Source organism: Hemiscyllium ocellatum, chromosome 9 (assembly GCF_020745735.1).
Source record: "Hemiscyllium ocellatum isolate sHemOce1 chromosome 9, sHemOce1.pat.X.cur, whole genome shotgun sequence".
NCBI classification, from domain to species: Eukaryota; Metazoa; Chordata; class Chondrichthyes; order Orectolobiformes; family Hemiscylliidae; genus Hemiscyllium; species Hemiscyllium ocellatum.
In genome coordinates, this window is record NC_083409.1 from 106,607,676 (window position 1) to 106,634,677 (window position 27,002).

Below are 27,002 nucleotides of genomic sequence, written 5' to 3' on the forward strand. Positions count from 1 at the left end.
TTTAAACTGCTGATATGCTAGTATTGTTCCAACATAATGAATCTGCCTTCTAATATAAATATATTCAGGAATAAAGTAAACTTAATAGATTTAATTCAGTGACTTTGTTTTTTTTGGCACTAAGTGGTAAACGATACACTCTAGCTGTACAATTTGGTTGCTATACTTTAATAAACATCGCTTGGAAATATTTCCTGCCCATGCCTTCTTAACAAATCTTCTGCGATTCATCATTGGGTGCAATTGCCTTTAATGTTTAGCCGCAACGCGTTTTATTTTCTGTTGGCATTATCCTGTCTCAGTTTTCCAGGCACAGAGCAGTATCGCATGTCAGAGGATAGTCTCTTTCCCAACTATCCATGTGTAATGACTGAGGAATCCATGATCCTTCACATCTCCAACCTCAAGCACCAAGGCAGGAAATCTAACTCTGTTATTTTAAACATCAGAATTGCTTGCCTGTTTAAAATATTTTCAGCACTCTCAGCATTTTAATATTTAAAAAACACACTCTAATTTCAAACAAACTGAAATGAAAGTTGAATTTAGTCACTCTGCAAGTCGTAGTCAAAATGGGTTTGTTTGAGTAATTCCTCCATCCAAAATGCATGGGATTTATATTGATGCATTTCACTGCTAACAAGAGAAACATGTTGCTAAACTTTACATCTTGCATTCATCTGGATGAATTCAAGAATGCCAAATTTGAAACAACTGCAACAATTAGGGTGGTATAGTGGTTGGTATTGCTGCCTCACAGCGTCAGGGACCCAGGTTCAACTCCATCCTCAGGTGACTGTCTGTAGAATTTGCACATTCTCTCCATGTCTGCATGGGCTTCCTGCCACAGTACAATGAATGCATACTTCCTGATGACTGAGAGTTAACTGTTAATCTTGTTTAAATTTTAAACCAAGCAGGCTGATTCTCACTGATTGAGGCATTACCCTGAGCAATAAACAACAGAATAGCTGTCACGTGTTCTGTTGAGTTGAAGTGGGTATGGTATGTGCAGTTATTCTCTCTGTCTGAAAAGACCTAGGGCCAGCTTATTAATATAACTCATGGTACTCAGAAATGTACTTTAAGCTTTCAGCACAGTTTGGTTGTGAACTGACTAATGAGAGAAAAAGATAGCAGTTTGAAATGGTTAATAATTAGATTAGATTAGATTACTTACAGTGTGGAAACAGACCCTTCGGCCCAACAAGTCCACACCGACCCGCCGAAGCGCAACCCACCCATACCCCTACATTTACCTCTTACCTAACACTACGGGCAATTTAGAATGGCCAATTCACCTGACCCGCATATCTTTGGACTGTGGGAGGAAACCCACGCAGACACGGGGAGAACGTGCAAACTCCACACAGTCAGTCGCCTGAGTCGGGAATTGAACCCGGGTCTCAGGCGCTGTGAGGCAGCAGTGCTAACCACTGTGCCACGGTGCCGCCCCAAATGAGGGGTGCCATAAGCAAAACCCACTTAGATCAGGTCACATGGACTTGTGGGCAGAATAGTTTAGAATCTCAAAGGAGTGAGTCTTAACATCTGGTTTTCCTCAAAGTCTCCATAACTATGTCTATTAAATCAATGTAACCTGTAACTAGCTGTGAACATGTGATAAACTGTATCTTCTTCGAGTTAGACCGAGAGGTGGTTTTCCTCACCTGCATTGGATCCAAGCAGGCCCTGCAGTATCCAACAGCAAGAGATGGTGACGGTCAAGAAGGCACAACAACATCTTTTCTTCCTCAGGTGACTCAGGAAATTTGGCATGTCTGTAAGGACCCTCGCCAACTTTTACAGATACAACATTGAGAGTATACTGTCCGGGTACATAGGCCTGGTACAGCAACTGCCCTGCCCAGGACTGTAAGAAAATACAGAAAATGGTGTGCACAGCCCAGACCATCATGGAAGCCAACCTTCCACCCATGGACTCCATTTACACGGTTCATTGCTGTGGAAAGGCTGCTAACATCATTCACGACCCATTGCACCCCGGTAATGATCTCCAACACTCTCCTCTGTCAGGCGGAAGGTACAGAAGCCTAAACATACAAACCAGTAGGTTCAGAGGCAGCTTTTTCCTTGACGTTAATAGCTTATTGAATGGATTCTCCAGCCTCAAATGTTGCTGACCTTGCTAAGGTTGATCTCTTGTACGTCCTGTGCAATGTTACCTGTATGCCTTTGTCTAAATCTTTTGTTCCGTACATCCTTGCTTACAATGATCTGCTTGTAAACAAAGCTTTTCACTGTAATTTGGTACAAGTGACAATGAACGAATAAATCAAATCAAATCCACCTTCATCCTGAGCAGCACCTCACTCTGTGTAGTGAGCTGGCATGGTAAGACAACATGGTGAGCAGGGGGTTAGATTTGATTTGATTGCCCATTCATCACACAGTGAAGATCAGTGTGAGATCTTCAGATTCCGTTTTACACTGTCCCCTTATACAACTCTGTCCCCTTATAGCAGGAGACAGCTAAACATTTAAGAAGGTGACTTGCTAGAATGATGCCAAGAATAAGTGATCTTAGGTGCAAGGAAGAATTAGAGAAATGGAGTTTATTCTCTGTGAAGCACAGAAGAGCATGAGGTGACCTTTGCGAGGTGTTCAAAATTATGAATAATTTTGACAGGGAAACGAAGGACATTCTGTTTTCACTCATTGGTGTGTCAGTAACTATGCAGTACAATTTCAAGATTGTCAGCAAGAGAGCTGGGAGGGAGATGAGGAGCAACTTCTTTGCTCAGAGAGTTGTTCGGATTTGGAAGGTGCTGTCTGGGAGAGTGGTGGAGGTGGCTTCCATAGGAGGTTTCAAAGGAGAGCTGGATGGATATTTGCAAGTGTTGAATTTTGAGGAGTACGGGGATAAGGTTGGAAAATGGGAGTAATTAGGTGGCTTTTTAGGAGTGAGTTGAATAGCCTCGTTCTGTATTGTAAAATTCTATGGTTCTATGAGCCTCACAGAGGAAACCATCATGGCAATCCTGGAACAAGCTCCAGTATACAGTAAAAGCATTTCAAATCCATGAGCTGGATGAGGAAAGTTGGCAACTACCTGGAGAAGGAGTATCGGTAACTCTGAAGAAGATAGGTGCTGAAGTGTGAGGTCGTGATCTGTCGGACTGGTCCCAAGTCAGAGTTCAATCATGAGAAAACAAACAATGAAAGTAAAGTTTAATAGTGGTCAGGGGAAACTTGATTGCAGCACAGCAATCCAGATATGAAAAACAAGATGTTAAAAATATTACTTACAGCTCAGGCCTAGTGTCACTGACATAGCGAGAGAGCACCAGGAGGCACAGTTATGAAAACGTAAGGGCTGCAAAATAAATATTAATTCAAGGTCTCAGACCAAGGGAGATCACAAAGCCAGTAATTAAAGTGATAACGTTGGACACATTAAAAGTCTAAGTCTCATGGGGCAAGGGTTTCATCCAGGCCTCAAACAAAGCAGGACATCTTCGTAAGTGCTGCAACAAAGGTGGGATTCATTTATTTGAGAAAATCATGGTGTAGGAATCATTCAGTAAAACTGTGCTGAAAACAGAGACTGTTCAATAAAATCAAAGACTCTGGAACCATTCAGCAAAATAGTTAAACAAGCAGTACTCATTTATGAAGCAGCAGAGATTGCAAACCAATCAACAGGGTGAGGTAAAACCTTTACAAACTTCAGTGCAAATTTGCAGGCAATTTGATATTTGAAATCTGTTGTCACAGATTTCAGATGCAATATATACAATTCATAAAATATAGAACATAGATCACTACAGTATAGGAATGATGTTGTGCTGAACATAACACCAAACTAATTCCTTCTGCCTGCCCTTGGTCCGTATCCCTCCATTCCTTGTATATTCAGGTGCCTATCTAAAAGTCCCTTAAATGCTCCTATTGTATCTGCCTCCACCACTATCTCTGGTAGCACATTCCAGACTCTTACCACTCTCTGGGTAAAAAATTGCCCTTCACATCTCCTTTGAACTTTCCCCCTCTTACCTTAAATTCATGCCCCCTAGTATTAGGCATTTCAACTTTGGGAAAAAGATTCTAACCTTCGATCTTATCTTATAAATTTATAGACTTCCATCAAATCTCACTTTAGCCTCCGCTGCTCCAGAGAAAACAACTCAAGTTTTCTAACCTCCACTGATTGCTCATGCACCCTAAACCAGGTAGCATCCCGGTAAACGTCTTCTGCATCTTCTCCAAAGTCTCCAAATCTTTCCTTTAACATAGTAATCAGAATTTAACACAATACTCTAAGTGTAGCCTAACTAAATTCTTACAGTAGGGCTAAATGTAGATATAAAGCTGCAAAATGACATCCTGACTCTTGTACTCAATTCCCCGAACAATAAAGGCAAGCATGTCATACGACTTCTTTACTATTCTACGTACTTGTGTGGCCACTTTCAGTGAGCTATGGACTTGAACGCCACGATCCCTCTGTACATCAATGTTGTCCAGGGTTCTGCCACTAACTGTGTGCTCTTCCTTAACATTTGATCTCTCAAAGTGCAGCACCTCATACATATCTGGATTAAACTCCATCTGCCATTTCTCTGCCCGTATCTGAATTGTACACACTTCGGTGGAATCCACCACTGAAAACGGGGCCACAATGTCTAATGATTCAAGCTTTACAACATGTGACTGAGGTAGTATTCCCGGAGCTGTCACAAAAGTTAACATTTTTGGAAAGTGCACAGAATTTCCTAACTCACCTGCCTTTTAGATCTAGATTGACAGATCAGAAACTAGGTTTCTGTGCTTGAGAAAAATGACTGTTTATTACAAACAAGTAGTCTTTAGTTACAGGTAAATGATTATGAAGCATTGGCATTTAACTGTATGGATTAAAACTTCCCCCCCCCCCACCTCCTAATGAATTCATCCTTACACATACACAAAGAGAAAGGAAAGCATGGGTGTGATAGAGAGAGTGGGAAAGACTGAGATGGCAGTTCACTGGTCCTTGTTCACAGGGTTTTCCAACATGGTACTGGTACTGATCAGAATGTTGCTACTCAAATTTACTCTCTCGTTGCATTTGCTTGTTGGAGGCACAAAGGGAGGACTGCAGACACTGGAGATGAGAGTCAAGAGTGTAGCGCTTGACCACTTGAGCACCACACTCGAGTGTGATGAAGGATTTAAGTCCGAAACATTGACTGTCCTGCCCCTCAGATGCTCCGGACCTGCTGTGCTTTTCCAGTGCCACACTATCAACTGGAGGCACAAAGGGACTGGTTCACAATTATAAAGATCTTTGACTTGTGAACTGAAAGTCGCAGGTTACAGAAAAATAATCTGGCTTTCTTCAAACTTATTTTATTATTTTGCAGAGATCAATGATAGCTCCTGGACTCACAGAGAGCTGATGACTTCTTACTACCATGTACAGAGTCCCCGAACAGTTCAGCTGCCTGAGGACCTATCACTTTGATGTTACCAGGCAGAAAGTCATTGTCATCAATAATTGGCATCCAGTTCCCATACCAGTCAGTTACGTGTTGCCGGCTGAATCCTGATTCATACACAGCAATTGACTCCAGCAAACCTTTCACTTTAGCTTGAACCAGCAGCTGTGTAAACAGCACTTGCAATGAGTGTTCGGTTACTTGGCTTCAAAAAATGCAGCATTCCCTTTACAATTCTTGATTTTCAAAACTGCTCTTTTCCCATTTTGGTCCACTTGCAAAAATACTGATAAAAATTTTTTTAAAATTACAGTCTTTACAATACTGTAAAGAAGAAATTGCTTGTGTCAGAAGTGAAGATGTTCCCGACAAAAGGAATTCGAGTGATTTAAGTTATTCCAGTTTTAAGGTGCCTGGAGACCTCAGATTTAAGGAATCAAAAGCAATTATTATTAACAAAGAAAACTGTCAGTCTTTCAAGTCCAAAGAGAACGCTTTTGTGGGAGAATAGTGAAACCTCTGGGATGTCTGAATGTGTTAAGTCAGAGACATGGTGGAAGCTGAGGTGGAGGTAAGTATAATTAGATACACAAAAATATAATGTTAATAACGGGGACAATTCTTGTCAAAGAGATGTTGCAAATGGGCTGGAAAAGGTTTGGAAGCATTAATACTAAGGAGTTCCATAGCATTGTCCAAAACGATAACATTGTGGGAAAAGTAACAGAGGATCTTCAAAGAATGCTTTTGTACATCTGATCCTCCTCAATGGCTCAGTTAACAATGTCCATCAGAATAATGTCAAAGGTCAGGTGGCATCAGGCTATAGCAGATGTATTTGCAATCACAAGCTTTCACAATTAGATTAGATTACTTACAGTGTGGAAACAGGCCCTTCGGCCCAACAAATCCACACCGACCCGCAACCCACCCATTCCCCTACCTTTACCCCTTTACCTAACACTACGGGCAATTTACCATGGCCAATTCACCTGGCCTGCAAATCTTTGGACTGTGGGAGGAAACCGGAGCACCCGGAGGAAACCCACGCAGACACGGGGGGAATGTGCAAACTCCACACAGTCAGTCGCCTGAGTCGGGAATTCCTATTCCCTATGATCTTATATTTTTGTCAGGGGCAGCACAACGAAAGCTTGTGGTCTCAAATAAACCTGCTGGACCATAACCTGGTGACGTGTGACTTCTGACCTTGTCCAACCCAGTCCAACACCGGCACCTCCACATCATCAGAGCAATGTAATCTGTAATTAGCATGCAATGAACAATACCTTTTTGACTGCTAGAGACCCTTCTAGTTAGGCCAGCATATTGTTTCCCTTCACCACACTATGACAAGCAAGCACCAAACTTCCAAATCTGGGATGGTGAGATCAAGCTTTATCATGAGCAGCAGGTTATGAGCTGATTTGTGAGCTGCTATGACCTGATAACAAAGTCGGACTTCGCTCAGTGTATCCTATAAAAACAAAATACTTTGACTGTTGGAGATCCGAAATAAAAATTCCTGCCATTAGCACTCCATCTGTCTTTTGCTTTAGGCACCTTTCCCATTTTTTCCGCTCACTCATCTCCTTCCTTTTTCTTCCATCATAAAATTCATCACTTTTCCAGACCCCCTTCAGTTCTGAAGAAGAATCATTTAAGACTTGAAATGTTAACTCTGATTCTCTCTCCACCAACGCTGTCAGACCTGCTGAGTTTCTCTTGTATTATTGATGGTTATGCAACAAACTGGTGAGAAAATCAATGCCTTATCTGATTGGGATGAGGAGATGAATCACTTTCAGAAAATGTAAAACCCTGACATGAATGCTAAACTGCAATCCATATTTCTCATGAAGAAACTGTTACAGGTATAAGACCATAGGGAATAGGAATAAGAATAGGCTGTTCGACCCCTTGAGCCTGTTCTGACATTCAATAGGATTATGGCAGATCTGACCTTCATCGTGTCCACCTTCCTGCCTTTTCCCTGTGAGCATTGATTCTCCAACTGATCTGTCATCTACCTGAAATATCTACACAGAAGCCAGTATCCCATCACCAAGTCGCCCTTTATTTACATATACATTGTACATTGGGTGTGTCCAGCCAGCTCAGAGACAGTGAGGCCTGAGATGCTGGAGATAAGAGTTGAGAGTGAGTTGCTGGAAAAGCACAGCAGGTCAGGCAGCATCTGAGGAGAAGGGAAATTGACGTTTCGGGCCAGAGCCCTGATGATTTTCCTGCTCCTCGGATGCTGCCTGGCCTGCTGTGCTTTTCCAGCAATGCACTCTCAACTTCAGCCAGCTCAGAGCCAATCCTTGGAATAAGGAGACCTTTTGAATCTTCTGTTTAGGTATTGTTTTCTTTTTAAATATTTTTTACATCCCTACACTGCTGCAATACAGCAGTAGTGCAGTAGTGCTTATTTTCCCCAGAACTCATGTTGTATGTGTGCGCGTGCGTGTGTGTGATTGTGTGTGTGTACGCGCGCGTGCGTGTGTGTGATTGTGTGTGTGTGTGTGTGCGTGTCTGTGTGTGTGTATGCGTGTATGTGATTGTGTGTGTGTGTGATTGTGTGTGTGCGTGCGTGTATGTGATTGTGTGTGTGTGTGTATGTGCGTGTGTGCATGTGTGTGATTTTGTGTGTGCGCGATTGTGCATGCATGTATGTGCATGTGTGTGCGTGTGTGTGATTATGTGTGTGTGAGTGTGTGTGCGATTGTATGTGTGTGTGTAGATGCAAGAGACAGTGAAATCACCAGGTGTAAATAACTTTATCAATATTCCACCACCTGAAAAAATACCTGTGTTGCCAAGGAACCAGTGACAAACAGAGTCCCATATGGGACAAAACCTATGTCAAAGAAAAAGTAAAGGGGGGATAAGGATCAAATCAAAATAGAGTTGGAGGGAAAAATACAGAATTCCACTCCCTGTGGTGCCCACCACTCTCTAAAGATTTTGAGCATGTTGGTGGACACCATGTTCTCCTTCGCCAGGGACACCTGGTTTCGATTTCCTGTTTATATGGGTCAGCCAGGGCTCCCTGATTGACCCAGGTAATAATGCCAATCAAAAAATCAGATCTACCTGACCATGGTTCCAATCACTGCACTATCTGTCTCAGCCTTAAATATACACAAAAAACTGTGCCACCACAGCTCTCTGTAGCAACAAGTTCCAAAGAGACTGAGAGACAACAATCCTCCTCATCTCCAGTCTGAAATTTACCCAATTCCAGTCAACTAATGTTAGGTGTATGGTTTCTCCTGTAATACATCTTCTACAATCTCTCCTGTAATACACCTTATGCATTGTGTGGAACTTCACATTTGTATTTCATATGGGAGATACCATGTATGCCAAAGTACAGCACAAATTCACCCTGAGTGATAGCTTTGAGCGAAGTCCAAGAGTAGAATGAAGAAACTTTTAAAAGTAAGAAGGGAAGTGATAGAGCAATAGCAATGAGGGACGATGAAAAACTCTGTGACCAGTGATAGTGGTAATCGGGATAGGGCTGGAATTCAAAGATGCATGAATCCAGGGTTTGAATCTTGTGAAGGAGTTTGCAGGAACAGAGTGAGTGTTGATTCAGTTAATGCTGAAAATGTGTTGCTGGTTAAAGCACAGCAGGTCAGGCAGCATCCAAGGAACAGGAAATTCGACATTTCGGGCCAGAGCCCTTCATCAGGAATCTGTTGATTCAGTTAATACTGAGAGTGACAATGACCACTGAACTCAGTGGCTGATGGGATGATTGGAATGAGCTCAGCCAGATGGACCTGATTGGGGTTGTTGATGTGGCCCAATCAGGGAGCCCTGGCCGACAGATAAGAACAGGAGTGTCAGGGGTTCTGCTCACTCTACAAACCAGCTCTGTGTTAGCTGGGTCAGTGCCGTCTACGATGCACGTGCACCTTAAGGGTGAGTTGGTAACCAGCCTTCATGGAGTTATTTCAGCTGAATGGTTGAATGTGCAATTAGCACCAACAGTGTCAGTTCGATTCCTGTACCAGCTGACATCACTGAGAAAGCCCTATCTTCTGAACCTTTCCCCTCCCATGGGGTTTGGTGGTCCTCAGGTTAAACATGCCATAGGCTTTCTCTCTCTAAGGGTAGTGGGACTATGGTGATTTAACCTTTTGTTACTGATGTCAAACTTAAAAATTCTTAGTACCTGTCACAAAAAAAATAACCTCGCCTTTATATTATTGTAAGAACATAACCAAAGATTCTTATCAAAAATTACACATGAAGAACAGCGAGAGATTTGTGGAAGTGAGGAAGATTTACATGAGCTGGAATATTTGAAGGTGAAAAGGGATGAACTTGAGTACAAGGGTTTTTGGAAGAGTGTTTCAGATTCAAGGATTAACTTTCCAGTATTGACAGCAGAATTGAGTGAATAAAGTGAAATCAAAGAATTGAACCTCAATTGTTGGAAAAGTGAAAAGTTGAGATGAAGACTAGGAACCAAAAATATTCAGGCCACAGCTTAAGGTGATAGGCTTATATCTACATGCTGTAATATCTGTCACCAGGCAGTCATCGTTCCAGAGAAGTGTACAATCAATCAGTGAAGTATTAGGAACAGAAAATATCTTCTGGATCAAACTTTAAACTAATATCCTGTGTACTTGTTCCGGTGGTTCTCAAGGATGGTAAAGGTGCAGCATTTGAAAACTGGAAACATTACAATATCTTATTGAATGTTCCTCCCTCACAAATGCTGCCAAGAACAGTGCAGCTGCTGTTCCAGAACTATCCTTCTCTACACCTGTCAAACAGCCCTTCTGCATAACATTTCCTGACTTGTAAATTTTGTTTCCTTGTGTCAAAGCAGCTGCACTCCTTCTGAACTCAACAGCTGTGTGAGCTCTGTACTGAAGCAATTTTCACCCATTTGAGGAATCAGCAAAGCTATTAACCGGGAGTCTCCTGGGATAGTGCTACAAGTAGCATGGATTCCTATTTTCCTTGAGTGGAAATCTTAAACTTCGCAACAACCATCAGGTCACCTTTTCAATTAAATGTCGACACCATCTTTAAATTATTAATTTGACACTGGTGTAATAGGGCCTGAAAGGATGTCAGTTGTCAGCACAGGTTTGGACAGACAGGAGATGGAGACATGTTCTCCTTCTCTCTGTGTGGTGGGCTGGTATCTAATCCAACTGGAGGGTGGGGACCCCATCGCTCTCCTCCATGCAACCTGTTCAAGTCTGCGACGGGGTAATCTGTTAGTGGCATTTATATCCTCCCCCCACCAGTTTGAAGGTCTGTGGCGGTCTGGAACGTGGCAGCAGCTGGGGGCCCAGAGAGGAGTCTTAGGTGGCTGATGCTCGAACCCAATGCGAGAAACATGAGCCCAATGCGGTGGTGAGAGCAGGCAGCCTAAAGTCTCCCTGAGAGTGGGTCAAACGGGAAGAGGTCGAGCCCTTGTAGATAGTGCAACTCCGCATGGCTGAGCACTTAAGAAAGACTGTTGAACTTTTAACTTATTTCTTTATTTTTCTACTTAATACTAAGTAAGATTATAATGTTTAACTTTTAACTTTGCTTCTTTATTTTTCTAATTTTTACCTAAGATTTTGTATTGAGGAATCTTCGTCCCTAACATGGCACCAAGAATGGTGACATTTTACACGTTTCACTGTACTCCTGTACTTCAGTACAAGTGACAATAAAGTCTAATTCTAATTCTAATTAACTATCAGGTAAATACCAGATGGAAGGTTTGCCATTCAAAGAGTTAATGAGTTTGTTTGTTGGTTCCTATGGCAAATGCTACCTCATTCAAAAGAACCATTTGCCTGATTGAGGGACCTGGCATTGGAACGTGCGAGTGGCAGAGAGAGGTGCTGAAAACCAACACTCAATCCTTGTTAACACCACCTCTCCCTGCTGCCTTCACTCCTCTCAGCATTACCTACCTGCACCTGCGTCCTCCTCAATTCCAGGCTTCAGGTGCATGTCTTATGGACAGCAGCCACCAACTGCCCAGTGTCCCCACTGAGTCCAGGAGATCTCGTGCTGGGTAAGATCTCAGATCCTTGATCTCCAGAAAGGGATCCACTTTGGTGCCTGTCAAATTACTGAGTGAGACAAGATACTGCAGGCCTGTGCAAAACGATACACTGCATGACTCGCCAGCTCCTGCCCACTGTCTCCACCAAGATTTTGCCCTAAGTTTGTCTTAGTAGAGTCTGAAAGCAGAAGGGATAATCGTACTGAGGTTGTAATGAATTATCAAAGAGTTGACAGAGTAGATTGAGAGGAACAAATTGTTTCTATCCAGATAAAGAAGCCATCACCATCAAATAAGATTTAGACCATTCTGATATGATCTGGTGCAAAATCTCAGGAAGTCTGTTGCCCTCAGGAAAGTGCTTGGGCCTCAGTAAATTCTCAAACTAAGACTGAAGATTTTTAAATTTGAAGCATTTATTGCCTATCCCTAGTTGCACCTCAGGAAGGTGCTAGTGAGCTGCCTTCCATGTGCTGCAGGTGGACCCACAATGTCCTTTGGGAGGGAATTCCAGGATTTTAACCCAGAGACAGTGAAGGGACAGCGATAAATTTCCAAGTCAGGATGGTGAGTGGCTTGGCAGGGGACTTGCTGTTGTGTTTGGCACAGTGGTCAGCACTGCTGCCTCGCAGCGCCAGAGACCTGAGTTCAGTTCCTCCCTTGGGCAGCTGTCTGTGTGGAGTTAGGACATTCTCCCTCTGACTGTGTGGGTTTCCTTCCACAGTCCAAAGATGTGCAGGTTAGATGAATTGGCCATGCTAAATTCCTTGTAGTGTTAGGTGTAGGGGAATGGGTCTGGGTGGGTGGCTGTTCGGAGTGGACTTTTTTCACACTGTAAGTAATCTGATGCCCTTGGCCTTTGAGATGGAAGTGGGTGTGGGTTTGGAAGGTGTTGCATGAGGACCTTTGGTGCATTTCTGCCATGCATTTTGTAAATAGCACATACTGCTGCTACAGAAAATCGATTGTAGGGAGAATGGTTGCTTGTGGATGTGGTGTCCATCAAGTGGGCAGCTTTGTTCCTGAATGGTATTCAGCTTCCTGTGTGTTGTTGGAGCTGTACCCATCCAGGTAAGTGGGGAGTATTCCATCACACTCCTGACTTGTGCCTTGTAGATGGTGGACAGGCTTTGGGGAATCAGGAGGCGAGTTACTAGCTGCAATATTCCTAGCGTCTGACCTGCTCTTATAGATCCTGGGTTTATGTAATGAGTTTCTCATCTGATTGAACTGTTCTACCTTCTTCAATCAATTGGAGAGACTACACCCATACAATGACAAAAGCAACTCCCTCCCTACCCTGTGCTGTGTGTGCACTAATGGCAGATGACTATGATCAGGAAGTATCTGTGCATGCATCACTCACCTCATGGTTTGTCTGTCAAAAAATATGGGGCTGGAGAAGCGCAGCAGGTCTGGCAACATCCGAGTCAATGTTTTGAGCACAATACCTTCATCAGGAATACGGTGGGGTGGGGTGCTGTGCCAAGGGGGTTGAGTAGCTAGGAATACAATAAGTGGATGAATGTGGGAGGTAATGGCAATAGGTCAGAGTGGAGGTGGAGCGGATAGGTGGGAAGGAAGATGGACAGGTAGGACAGTGCCAAGTTGAACAGTTGGATGTTTTGACTATGCCCATCCTGACATTACCCAGTGCCTCTGCAGCTCTCACTTTACCCTGCAAACTGAGAGGCTATGGCCTACTACTGTATTATTTCGGAATGGCAGTCAGTGACCAGTGGGATCTGTGCTGGGACCGCAGTTTTTTACAATATATGTTCATGATATATAAGATGGTATCAGCAATAACATTAGCAAATTTGCTGATGATACAAAGCTGGGTGGCAGGGTGAAATGTGATGAGGATGTTAGGAGATTACAGGGTGACCTGGACAAGTTAGGTGAGTGGGCAGATGCATGGCAGATGCAGTTTAATGTGGATAAATATATGGTTATCCACTTTGGTGGCAAGAACAGGAAGGCAGATTACCACCTCAATAGAATTAATTTGGGTAAAGGGGCAGTACAGAGAGATCTGGGTGTTCTTGTACACCAGTCAATGAAGGCAAGCATGCAGGTACAGCAGGTAGTGAAGAAGGCTAATAGCATGCTGGCCTTCATAACAAGAGGGATTGAGTATAGAAGCAAAGAGGTGCTTCTGCAGCTGTACAGGGCCTTGGTGAGACCATACCTGGAGTACTGTGTGCAGTTCTGGTCGCCAAGTTTGAGGAAAGGCATTCTGGCTATTGAGGGAGTGCAGCATAGGTTCACGAGGTCAATTCCTGGAATGGAGGGATTACCTTGCACTGAAAGACTGAAGCGACTGGGCTTGTATACCCTTGATGCAAATGTGTTGCTGGTCAAAGCACAGCAGGCCAGGCAGCATCTCAGGAATAGAGAATTCGACGTTTCGAGCATAAGCCCTTCATCAGGAATATATACCCTTGAGTTTAGAAGACTGAGAGGGGATCTGATTGAGACATATAAGATTATGAAAGGATTGAACACTCTGGCAGCAGGAAACATGTTTCCGCTGATGGGTGAGTGCCGAACCAGAGGACACAGCTTAAAAATACGGGGTAGACCATTTAGGACAGAGATGAAGAGAAACTTCTTCACCCAGAGAGTGGTGGCTGTGTGGAATGCTCTGCCCCAGAGGACAGTGGAGGCCCAGTCTCTGGATTCATTTAAGAAAGAGTTGGATAGAGCTCTCAAAGATAGTGGAATCAAGGGATATGGAGATAAGGCAGGAGCGGATACTGATTAGGAATGATCAGCCATGATCATATTGAATGGCAGTGCAGGCTCGAAGGGCTGAATGGCCTACTCCTGCACCTATTGTCTATTGTCTATTGTCTATTGTCTATATCTAATCTCACCCCCACCCAACACTCCTCATTGCCACCTCCTTAGGACCACAGGATTTCTACAATGCAGAATCAGGCCAATCAGCCCAATGAGTCAACACCAAACCTCCAAAGGATATTCCCTTCCAGAGTCACCCCCATCCTGTTCCCCAAACCCTGCATTTCCCATGGAAAATCCACCCAACCTGCACATCTTTGGACTATGGGTGGAAACCGGAGCACACCCTTGCAGACATGGGGAGAATGCGCAAACTCCACGCAGACAGTTGCCTAAGGGTTAATTCAAACCCAGGTCTCTAGCACTGTGAGGCAGCCGTTAACCACTGAACCACCATTCTGGTCTAGATTCATTTCACTAGCCACAGTGTGCAATGCAGAGGCTTCACTGCTGCAGCTCCCATACAAAGACCTCACAATCTGACGCCATCACTCTTTACCTGCCCCTGGATTTCTTTTTAAAGTCATGGATGTTGGTGTCACGCCATGACCAGGGCCTCCAAGCCCTCCATTTCTTCTTCTCCCAATGTCCCCATCAGTACCCTTCCACCGACACTCTCATTCGTTTGGCCGAACAGGTCCTCACCATTAACAATTTCTCCTTCGAATCCTCCCACTTCCTTCAGACCAAAGGGGTAGCTATGGGTACCTGTATGGGCCCCAGCTATGCCTGTCTCTTTGTTGGCTACATAGAACAGTCTATCTTCCGTAGTTACACTGGCACCACTCCCCACCTCTTCCTCCGCTACATTGATGACTGCATTGGCACCACCTCATGCTCCCGTGAGGAGGTTGAGCAGTTCAACAACTTCACCAACACATACCACCCTGACCTTAAATTTACCTGGACCATCTCTGACACCTCCCTCCCCTTTCTGGACCTCTCTGTCTCTATTAATGATGACCAACTTGACACTGACATTTTTTACAAACCTACCGACTCCCACAGCTACCTGGATTACACCTCTTCCCACCCTACCTCATGCAAAAATGTCATCCCGTATTCCCAATTCCTCCACCTCCGCTGTATCTGCTCCCAGGAGGACCAGTTCCACCACAGCACACATCAGTTGGCCTCCTTCTTTAGAGACCACACGTGGTTAAAAATGCCCTCCAACACATCTCGTGAACATCTTGCACCTCCGCCCTCAGACCCCACCCCTCCAACCGTAACAAGGACAGAACACCCCCTGGTGCTCACCTTCCACCCTACCAACCTTCACATAAACCAAATCATCCGCCGACATTTCCATCACCTCCAAACAGACCCCACCACCAAGGATATATTTCCCTCCCTACTCCTTTCTGCCTTCCGCAAAGACCGTTCCCTCCGTGACTACCTGGTTAGGTCCACGTCCCCCCACAACCCACCCTCCCATTCTGGCAACTTCCCCTGCTACCGCAGGAACTGCAAATCCTGTGCCCACACCTCCTCCCTCACCTCTATCCAAGGCCCTAGAGGAGTCTTCCACATCCATCAAAGTTTTACCTGCACATCCACTAATATCATTTATTGTGTCCGTTGCTCCCCTTGCGGTCTCCTCTTCATTGGGGAGACTGGACGCCTCCTAGCAGAGCGCTTTAGGGAACATCTCCGGGACACCCGCACGAATCAACCACACCGTCCTGTGGCTCAACATTTCAACTCCCCCTCCCACTCAGCCGAGGACATGGAGGTCCTGGGCCTCCTTCACCGCCACTCCCTCACCACCTGGAGGAAGAACGCCTCATCTTCAGCCTCGGAACACTTCAACCCCAGGGCATCAATGTGGACTTCACCAGTTTCCTCATTTCCCCTTCCCCCACCTCACCCCAGTTCCAAACTTCCAGCTCAGCACTGTCCACATGACCTGTCCTACCTGCCTATCTTCTTTTCCACCTATCCACTCACCCCTCCCCCCGACCTATCACCTTCATCCCACCTGCATCCACCCATTGTACTTTTTGCTACCTTCCCCCACCCTCCTCCTTGACCTATCACCTTCATCCCCTCCCCCATTCACCTATTGTACTCTATGTTACTTTCTCCCCTCCCTCACCCTCCTCTCATTTGTCTCTCCACTCTGCAGGCTCTCTGCCTGTATTCCCGACGAAGGCTTTTGTTGCTCCTCAGATGCTGCCTGAACTACTGTGCTTTTCCAGCACCACTCTACTCCAGAATCTGGTTTCCAGCATCTGCAGTCATTGTTTTTACCCCATCACTGACTATTGCCCATCCTTAATGTCCCAGAGGGCAGTTAAACTTTAAGTGCATTGTGTGGATCTGGAGTCACAGGTAGGTTAACCAGCGACGCCCACATCCTACAAGTGCATAAAAAAAGACATCACAAGAACTGAACTGAAAACAGTTGGAGGTCACAAGATGAAAGAAAATCGAAACACTTGGAACAGAAAAGACTCAAGGTAGAACTTGTTTTATACAAAACCAATCGGTTATTGTTTAAGGTAAAAACAATGTTATTGTTTAAGCCCAGTCCCAGTTGTTTTTTAGGAAATAGGGTTTAAACATAGAACATAGAACATAGAACATAGAACAGTACAGCACAGAACAGGCCCTTCAGCCCACGATGTTGTGCCGACCATTGATCCTCATGTATGCACCCTCAAATTTCTGTGACCGTATGCATGTCCAAGAGTCTCTTACATGTCCCCAGTGACCTCGCTTCCACAAGTGCTGCTAGCAACGCATTCCATGGCTCACACAACTCTCTGTGTACAGAACCCGCCTCTGACATCCTCTCTATACTTTCCTCCAACCAGCTTAAAACTATGACCCCTCGTGTTAGCCATTTCTGCCCTGGGAAATAGTCTCTAGCTATCGACTCTATCTATGCCTCTCATTATCTTGTATACCTCAATTAGGTCCCCTCTCCTCCTCCTTTTCTCCAATGAAAAATGTCCGAGCTCATTCAACCTCTCTTCATAAGATAAGCCCTCCAGTCTAGGCAGCATCCTGGTTAACCTCCTCTGAACCCTCTCCAAAGCATCCACATCTTTCCTATAATAAGGTGACCAGAACTGGATGCGGTATTCCAAGTACGGTCTAACCAAAGTTTTATAGAGCTGCAACAAGATCTCACGACACTTAAACTCAATCCCCCTGTTAATGAAAGCCAAAACACCATATGCTTTCTTAACAATCCGGTCCACTTGGTGGCTATTTTAAGGGACCTATGTACCTGCACCCCAAAATCTCTCTGTTCCTCCACATTGCCAAGAATCCTATCCTTAATCCTGTACTCAACTTTCAAATTCAATCTTCCAAAATGCATCACATCGCATTTATCCAGGTTGAACTCCATCTGCCACCTCTCAGCCCATCTCTGCATCCTGTCAATGTCCCGCTGCAGCCTATAGCAGCCCTCTATACTGTCAACGACACCTCCAACCTTTGTGTCGTCTGCAAACTTGCTGACCCATCCTTCAATCCCCTCATTCAAGTCATTAATAAAAATTACAAACAATAGAGGCCCAGGAAGAAAAACAATCTCATTAATCAAAAATATAATAGCCATCATTTTCTCAGGGTTTCCCAAAGCGTCTTTTTAGCAAATTAATCATTTTTTCTTGAAATGTAGTCACTAGTGTCATGGAGGTAATGCAGAAAATGAAGTCTAATGTGGAGAAGAATGAAGACTGAAGTCTCACCAGGTAAAAATGCAAAGGTATGTGTGGGAGACCATTCATGCACAGCAAGGGACATGCAAAAAGCAATGAATTGGTGAAGTAGATTAAATGCTTCAATCAGACGGGCTCTTCAAATAACTCCATAGGATCTTGTATATTCACCAATGATGTCAAGACTGGTGATGGCTTTTTGGAAGGACAGAATTGCTGACAGTCTCGTACTGAGATATCAGCCTAAGTCACATCCTCTAGATATGGAGTGGGCCTTGAACCCATGGAGAGAGGCCAAAGGTTTAGGGTGAAAGGAGAAAGATTTAAAAGGGTCCAAAGGGGCAGCGTTTTCATGCAGAGGTTGATGCCTGTATGGAATGAGCTGCCAGAGGAAGCGGTAGAGGCTAGTACAATTCCAACATTTAAAAGGGCCCCATCTGAATGGGTATATGAATAGGAAGGGTGTAGAGGGATATGGGCCAAGGGTTGGCAAATGAGACTGGATTAAGTTAGGATATCTGGTCGGCATGATCGAGTTGGACCGAAGGGTTTGTTTCTGTGCTGTACAATACTATGGCTGCATGAGAGGCCATTACTAATGTGGGTGGTATGGTGGCTCAGTGGTTAGTGCTGCTGTCTCACAGTGCCAGGGACCTAGGTTTGATTCTTGCCTCAGGCAACTGTCTGTGTGGAGTTTGCACATTTTCCCCGTGTCTGCATGGATTTGCACCGGTTTCCTCCCACAGTCCAACGATGTGCAGGCTAGGTGAATTGGCTGTGCTAACTGCTCATCATGTCAAGTGCATTGATTAGGGGTAAGTATAGGGTAGGGGAATGGGTCTGGGTGGGTTACCCTTCATAGGGTTGGTGTAGATTTGTTGGGCCGAAGGGCCTGTTTTTATGCTGTCGGGTATCTAATCTAATCAAGTGGCCCAACTGTGGGAACTAGTGGAATTTAAATTCAATTAATAAATCTAGAATGTGAAGCCAGGTTCAGTAATGTTGCCATGAATTTATCATCAGAGGTAGTAAAAATCCATTTCATTCATTCATATCTTTAAGAATGACTTCTTCCATCCTTAGTGGGGCTGATTTACATGTGACTCCAAACCCATCGCAAGGTGGTTGACTCAGAATCGGCCCAGCAAACCACTCAGGTCCATGGCAGTGAAGAAGGGGAGCAAATGCTGGCTTTGCCAATTATCCCCCAAACTCATATTTTTCAACTTTCTGCCTCAGAGGCTGAGCACTTCATAATCGACAGTGAAATGAAAATCCATTCAAGCGCACATCATGAAGCTGCACTCTACTGCAGCTGAAGGAAACCATCTTCGAGAACTGGTATCATTCTCAGTGTACAACAGAAAATGGATTTAGAAGTTACGTTATTGTTACATGTACTCAAATGAGGACAGTGAAAAGTTTATAAGTCACCACTTACAGTGTCATCTTAGGTGCAAAGGTACCTAGGTACAACTCCTTCAGTTACAAGATCTTAGAAAATAAAGAAATAAAAAGTCCAGCATTGCACAAATAAAAGTTCAGATCAATGGCCTTCCACCCCAGAGCACACTGGCACCTAACCTCCAGTCCACACTGGGCCTTAGTTTTCGACCATGCTGGTGTTTACCTCAAAGTTCATGAGGATGGGAGATTGCTTTTGAATCATCTCAAGACCTGAAGCATCCGAGTATGACTACATGAATTAGTCACACCTTCAATGTGTATTGGCATTGATGGCAAAGTCAACATTTATTAACCAGCCATAACTGGTCTTTAGAAGGTGCTAAATTGTCTTCAGTTCATCTGATGGAGGGAGGTCATCACAGCATTTTGACCTTACAACACCAGAGGAATAGTGATCCATTTTCATTTTAGAACAACATGCAACTTGGCAGGAACTTAAGGTGGTGGTCTTACCATGTATCTGCTGACTTTATTTTCCTAGATGGTAGTGGTCATGGATTTGGATGGTACTTCGCCAAGCAGCATTGGTGAAGTGTACATCTTGGACACTGCTGCCACTCTGCATTACTGGTGAAGAGAGTGAGTGATGAAGATGGTGGATGTGGTGCCAAGCAAGCATGCTGCTTTGTCTTGGATGGCACTGGCCTTCTTATGTGTGGTTGGAGCAGCACCCATTGAGGCCAAGTGGTGAATATTCCATCACATGTCTGACCAGTGTGTTCAGATGTAGATTTTAAGAAGTTACAATTATGATTATGAGGGTTTTTGATAAGTTTCACAGGAATAGATTAATTGGTTGACAAGACAGCCGCATTAAGTCACAAATTTATGATAATCATCAGAAGAATTAAAAGTCGAAGTTAAAAAACGTATGTGCAGAATCACAGAATGTTTCCGGCAAAAACAGATAACATTTGGCCCATTGCACTTGCACTCTGCTTTCTGGAATTTGCTGAACCAGAGGACACAGCTTAAAAATACGGGGTAGACCATTTAGGACAGAGATGAGGAGAAATTTCTTCACCCAGAGAGTAGTGGCTGTGTGGAATGCTCTGCTCCAGAGGGCAGTGGAGGCCCAGTCTCTGGATTCATTTAAGAAAGAGTTGGATAGAGCTCTCAATGATTGTGGAATCACGGGTTATGGAGATAAGGCAGGAACAGGATACTGATTAAGGATGATCAGCCATGATCATATTGAATGGTGGTGCAGGCTCGAAGGGCAGAATGGCCTACTCCTGCACCTATTGTCTATTGTCTATTGTCCATTGTCACTGACTTCATAAATGAGCTTCATTACCTGGTGCGAATCTCCTGTCCTTCCCCATTTTGTGGGGTGGCACGGTGGCTTAGTGAATAACACTGCTGCCCTCACAGCACTAGGGACCTGGGTTTAATTCCAGCCTCGGGTGACTGTCAGTGTGGAGTTTGTACATTCTCCCCGTGTTTGCGTGGGTTTCCTCTGGGTACTCTGATTTCCTCCCAACAGTCCAAAGATGTGCAGGTTAAGTGAATTGGCTGTGCCAAATTGCCCAAAATGTCAGTGGTAAATAAAGGTATGGGTATAGGTCTGGGGGGGGTTACTCTTCAATGGGTCAGTTTGGGCATGTTGGGCCGAAGGGCCTGTTTCCACACTGTAGGGATTCTATGAATTCTCAAAGTCATGCCATTTCTATCTAAATAATCATCTAATGCCTCAATTGAACCTGCCTCCACTGCATTTCCAGGCAGGTGCACTCCAGACCCCAACTACTCACTGTGTGCACCAGTTTCATTCTCACGTCACATCTGCTTATGTCCATCCTTGCAAACAATGGTTAGATTGGGGCTCTCTTTGTGGGAATCGGAACAGAACAATCCTCTCTGCTTTCAGGAATTTCCATAGCTCCAACTTCCTGTATTCTCTTCCCACTATTTACACCTCCTTGTGTTTTGTTTCTACACTTGCCTCAACAACGTCTACTTTAACCTTTTATTGCTACCACTTCTGTTAATTAATCACCCTGCCCTCTACCTATCAAGAACATTTCCTGCTTCCTTTTCACCTCTTGCCGTCCTTCTACTCCTGCACACCCTCCCTTGTGTTTTTAATAGGTCATCATGACAATAAAAGCAAAATACTGCAGACTCTGTAGATCTAAAACAAATGCAGAGCATGTTGGAGAAACTCAGCAGGTCTAGCAGCATCTGTGGTGAGAGAAACAGAGTTGATCTATCATGTCTGTTTTGACTCTTCGACAAAACTGAAAGGTGTGGGAAAAGCTTTTTACTCGATTGACACAGATGGAGGAGGGGTGAGAGGGACAGGTGGTATGGAGGCTCAGTGCAAGGGAAAAAGAAGGTTGTTAATTATGATGGAAGAGAAATAGAGATTTTAAATGGGTCTCTATTCGGGTGTGAGCATGAGAAAGGCGAGCACAGATCAGAAAATTAGACACAACACATAATAGGACTCTCAGCTGTACGGTGACAGAATGAACTCTTCCTTGGGGATTCTGATGACCCCACAACAATAGCTTCAAACCCTTGAAATAGTGCAGATACACAGGACAAATACTGGGAGTTAAAGTAAATGGCAGAGAAACAAGTTTTAAATTAGATTCCAGATTCTCAGATGTAATATTCATGGCATGCAAGGATTGTCAGCCAGAGAAATGCTGGCTTACCCCAAACTCTCTGTTCCTTGCTAATACGTTATTCCCTACACCATGAGGCATGTTGCGTTTCCGTAACATGACGCGATGTGGAGGTGCTAGTGTTGGATTGGGGTGGACAAAATTAACAATCACACAACAGCAGGTTATATTCCAACCGGTTTATTTGGAAGCACTAGCTTTCGGAGCGCTGCTCCTCCATCAGGTGGTTGTGGAGTAGGATCATAGATAACAGACTTTATAGCAAAAAATTACAGTGTCATGCAACTGAATCAATATATTGAACAAACCTAGATTGCTGTTAAGTCTTTCATCTTTTAGAATGGGATGCAGGTTTCAGTTCATTAAATTGTAAATCCCAGAACGTCTTTAAAGTCACATTTTTGAGATAACTTTAAGGTTTTATGGTATGGTCTGGACATGGTACAGTATCATGATAACTTGCCACTATCAGTTGTGTTGTTTATGTTAGCTCCTACAATGTAAATAAGAGATGTGGGCCAGCAGGTACTGAAGAATTCAGTGTCCTTTTACCACACTGCTTGATGTCTACACATGAACATTACAATCACATGCACTTGTTTGGTTAGGCTCAAACTAAAGTCAGATGCACTGTAGCATGCTTCCCTCAGCATTTTCTTTCACTTCACTCATGGGATGTGGGTGTCGCTGGCTAGTCCAGCACTTATTGCCTGTCCCTAGTTGCCTTGGAGAAAGTTGTGGTGAGCTATCTTCTTGATCTGCTACAGCTCATGTGCTATAAACAGGTCCACTCCTTCGGGAGGGAATTCCAGGATTTTGACCCAAAGACACTGAAAGAACTGTGATTCATTTCCAAATCAGTATAGAGAGTGGCTTGGAGGGGAACCTGCAGGTGGTGGTGCTCCCATGTATCTGCTGCCATGTCCTTCTAAGTGGAAGTGGTCATGTGTTTGGAAGATGCTGTCTGAGGATCTTTAGTGAACCTCTGCAGTGCATCTCGTAGACAACGCACACTGCTGCTGCTGAGAGTCGGTGCTGGAGGGACTGGATGTATGTGGATGTGGTGCCTGTCAAATGAGCTTCTTTGTCCTGAATAGTGTCAAGTTACTAGGGTGTTGTTGGAGCTGCACACATTCAATGGGGAGTATTCAATTTTATTCCTGACTTATGCCTCATAGATAGTGGACAGACTTTGAAGAGTCCGGAGGAGAATTATTCACTGCAGGTTCCTAACTTCTGACTTGCTCTTATTGTCACTTTATTGATATGGAAGGGCCAGTTCAGTTATTGGTCAATGGTAACTCTGTCATGCCACAAGATGACAGAGCACAGTCAACTGGAGACTGGAATATTTATGTCATCAGGGCACATGCCATGATATGGTGATGATATAATGTGCATACTCCTTTAAGGTTTGTCACATATCTTCCTGTGATGTGACACAAGCTCTTAGTCTGTGTAGCAACCATTGTTGTGGCACCTTATCATAAGCACACGAGGGTCCTAATTGCACAGGATCTTGATTGCAATATTTTTACACCCAGAAAAACATCTAAATCTCATCCTGATAGTGCTGAAGTCCAAGTCAGGAAATGTTTTGGAACAGTCTGGTTAAGCTGAACAGTTTCTTCAATGTGCTTCTACTTCTTAATAAATATATTCAACAAAGTTAAAAGTCACACAACACCAGGTTATAGTCCAACAGGTTTAATTGGAAGCACACTAGCTTTCGGAGCGACGCTCCTTCATCAGGTGATTGCGTCATCAGCGTCGCTCCGAAAGCTAGTGCTTCCAATTAAACCTGTTGGACTATAACCTGGTGTTGTGTGATTTTTAACTTTGTACACCCCAGTCCAACACCGGCACCTCCAAATCATATATTCAACAAGACAGTTTATAGGTGTCATAGAGTCACACAGCTCAGAAACAGACAATTCATTCCAACCAGGCCATGCCAGCCATAATCCCAAACTAAACTAGTCCCACCTGCCTGCACTTGGCCCATATCCTTCCAAGCATTTCTTATTCGTGTGCTTATCCCAATGTCTTTTAAATGTTAAAACTGTACCTGCATCCATCACTTCTTCTGGAAGTTCATTCCACACATGAATCACTCTCTGTGTAAACAAATTGTCCCTCATGTCTTGTTTAAATCTTTCTCCTCTTAAAAATATACCCTCTACATTTGAAAACCCTTACCCTGGGGAAAAGATAACTCATTATTTCATAAACCATAATAAGGTCACTTTTCAAACTCCTACGCTCCAATGGAAAAAGTCCCAGGCAATCCAGCCTCTCCCTCTAACTCAAACCCTCCATCCCCAGCAACCTCCTGATTTCCTGTCCTTGTATAATGGGACAGAACTGGATGTGACTGATCACAATGAGCTTGACAGAGTCCCTCTGCAGCTGGCAAAGATCTTTGACTTCATTTCGAACGAAGGAGATTAACGGTAAATAAAAGACCATTTCAGACTAACAAGGCTTCTCCTCTTGCTGTGATGTTTTGGCTTGGCTTCTTTGCAGAGTTTTAAAGTTATTCGACTCTTTTGGCAGGTTAAAAATGCCTGGCTGCTTCTGAAAGTAAACAAAGCGACAAAACCATTTTTATAAACTTTTTAAATGGCTGCATAATCGGTTATTATGTCTTAAAATCACTTAATCTCTCAAAGATGCAGTGACCCTTCCCGTACCTTGAGGGTTTGTCCTTGCTCGTCAAGAATAAACTACTCAGTTGCCATGCCAACAGAGCCAGCTTCCATTAAGGAACCAGTTACAAATCTGTATGAAGCCAAAGCAGTTAACTATGTTCAGAAAGCGACCAACACGTACCGTACTGGATTGCAAAGCACAGAGAAATTGGAAGTATGTTCATTTAAATATTTTGGGTTGTTCATGGTGAGAGGAATGTTCTTTCTGTTTAATAAATGAATGAATGACTTATAATTATCAAGCACCAGTCAAAATCTCAGGATGTTGCAATACAATTTTACTGCCTTTTGAAGTACTTTTCTGAAGGTTTTTCACCATTGAAATATAACACAATCCATTGTGAAGCATATCAATGAAGATTCTCTTGGGTTAGACCATCAGGTCAGTGTATACTATGACATCTGGTGGTTTAACAATCTGACATATAGGCAGCCCCTCCTGCTTTCCCCTGCTTTCCCTGGAATATTTTGATCCAAGCACAAAGACACATTTCCTGCTGAATCTCTTTGATATTTCGAGAGGGACGACTTGGAAACGAGCAAAGTTATGCTGAACCTGACTCCAGCCTTGATTAGCTCATTCTGAATTGTACTGGAGAAGCTACCTTCTTGAACCCACTATAGCCCATGTGGTTCCAGGATGTCCCTGGAACTGTTTTGAAGATTTTCCAGTGACATATGATGAGATAACTTTCACATTTACAAGCTTTTGCATGTCTGCAGGAGCTGTAGATAATAATAATGGAAACATTTTTCTATTTTTCACTCACTATTTGCCATGGTGTGTATTGGAAGGATTTTCATGTTGATCCTCCACCTGTTGGTCCAAATTATAAACATATCTTCCTTGGCCATCAAGTTCTGTCATTGGTCTTAAACCCGGAGCTTCTGGCTCAGTAGGAGGGACACTAACTGTTGTGCCAATACTTACTGGACCAAAGCCCATGAAACTCTTCACTTGCATCAAGTGAAGCTGCAATATTCCCTAAAAATTGCTCTCTAACACAGTTTAAGATTTGCATGTGACTCATGCAAAAAAGATAGCTACCCTGAAACTGTTAGAGAAATAACAAGTATATGTGTTTTACAAATGCGATTGCAGCTTAAAGTGTAAAAATCTATGGGAACAGAAACATTTTCACACTGAATTAAATAAACTGAGAATTTTGTGCCACATTTTAATAACTAACATTGAGAATGGTAAATCACGGACACCTTTGTGCCTTCCCTGGTGAATTTGATTGGATTAACCCGTTTAGCATTCAACTAGTAGGAAATCAGCTGCATGGGATGGGGTTAAAGCAATGAGCTGGATTACACTTTGCAGACAACAGCAACTTTATCACAGTTGGGTTTGGAGGAGGGGCCTGAAGCCGGCTTTTATTATGAAATGGCCTGGTGAGCACTAGATTGAGCAAAAAGAACAAGCAAAGAGAGAGCTGAAATTCTCTCCAGCTCCTGAAGCTTTGCTGTTGACAGCTTATAGGCATCTTGACCACTCTGTTCAGGGTGATTGTAACCCTACTGCGTCCAGCTCAAGTCAACTGTCTGATGAGTTTAGACAAGCTCAGTAGAATGGGGACTAAGAGATGAGTCAGTCCTTTAAAAACAAGCAGAACTCTCCTCGGAGACAGTGGACGGACACAGTGCTATCTGTTTCAGTCCCACTTTCTATTGCATTCTCTCTGATCTATTGACACCAAGGACCTTTGAGTGCACCCAGCAGTACATTAACCAGCTAACCACAAGAGGTGAATCCGTCAAAGAATCAATACTTGCTCCTGTTTCATTGGCTTTCAGCTTTCTACCCCTCCCTGTCGCCAGACTAAAATCAAGAGATCAGGTAAGATGAGCTGTAATCATAAGTGTCATTCAACAAGGTACAGCTGACAGGTGCTCTTATTGACATGAGGGAGATGAGTGCACTGAACAATCACTTAGAAAATCAGGCAGAATTCATACAGGAGACACTGTCTTGTTTTAAAATGCATGGAATGAAATTAACTGAACTGTTGTAGTTTTATTTTGTTTCAACGTTCGATTGAATGGTGTCGAGTGACAAGATTGGCAGTTCAACTTGACTCATCAGTCAGTGCCAAAGGCTGAGATTGAATTGATTCTGCACTGGTCTGGTGCTTGAAGTAAAAAGTAATGAATTCACTGTAAACTAAAAAAGCCTACAGCACAGATAATTTATTCATTAGCCTCTGAAGAAAATATAATTAAGCCGT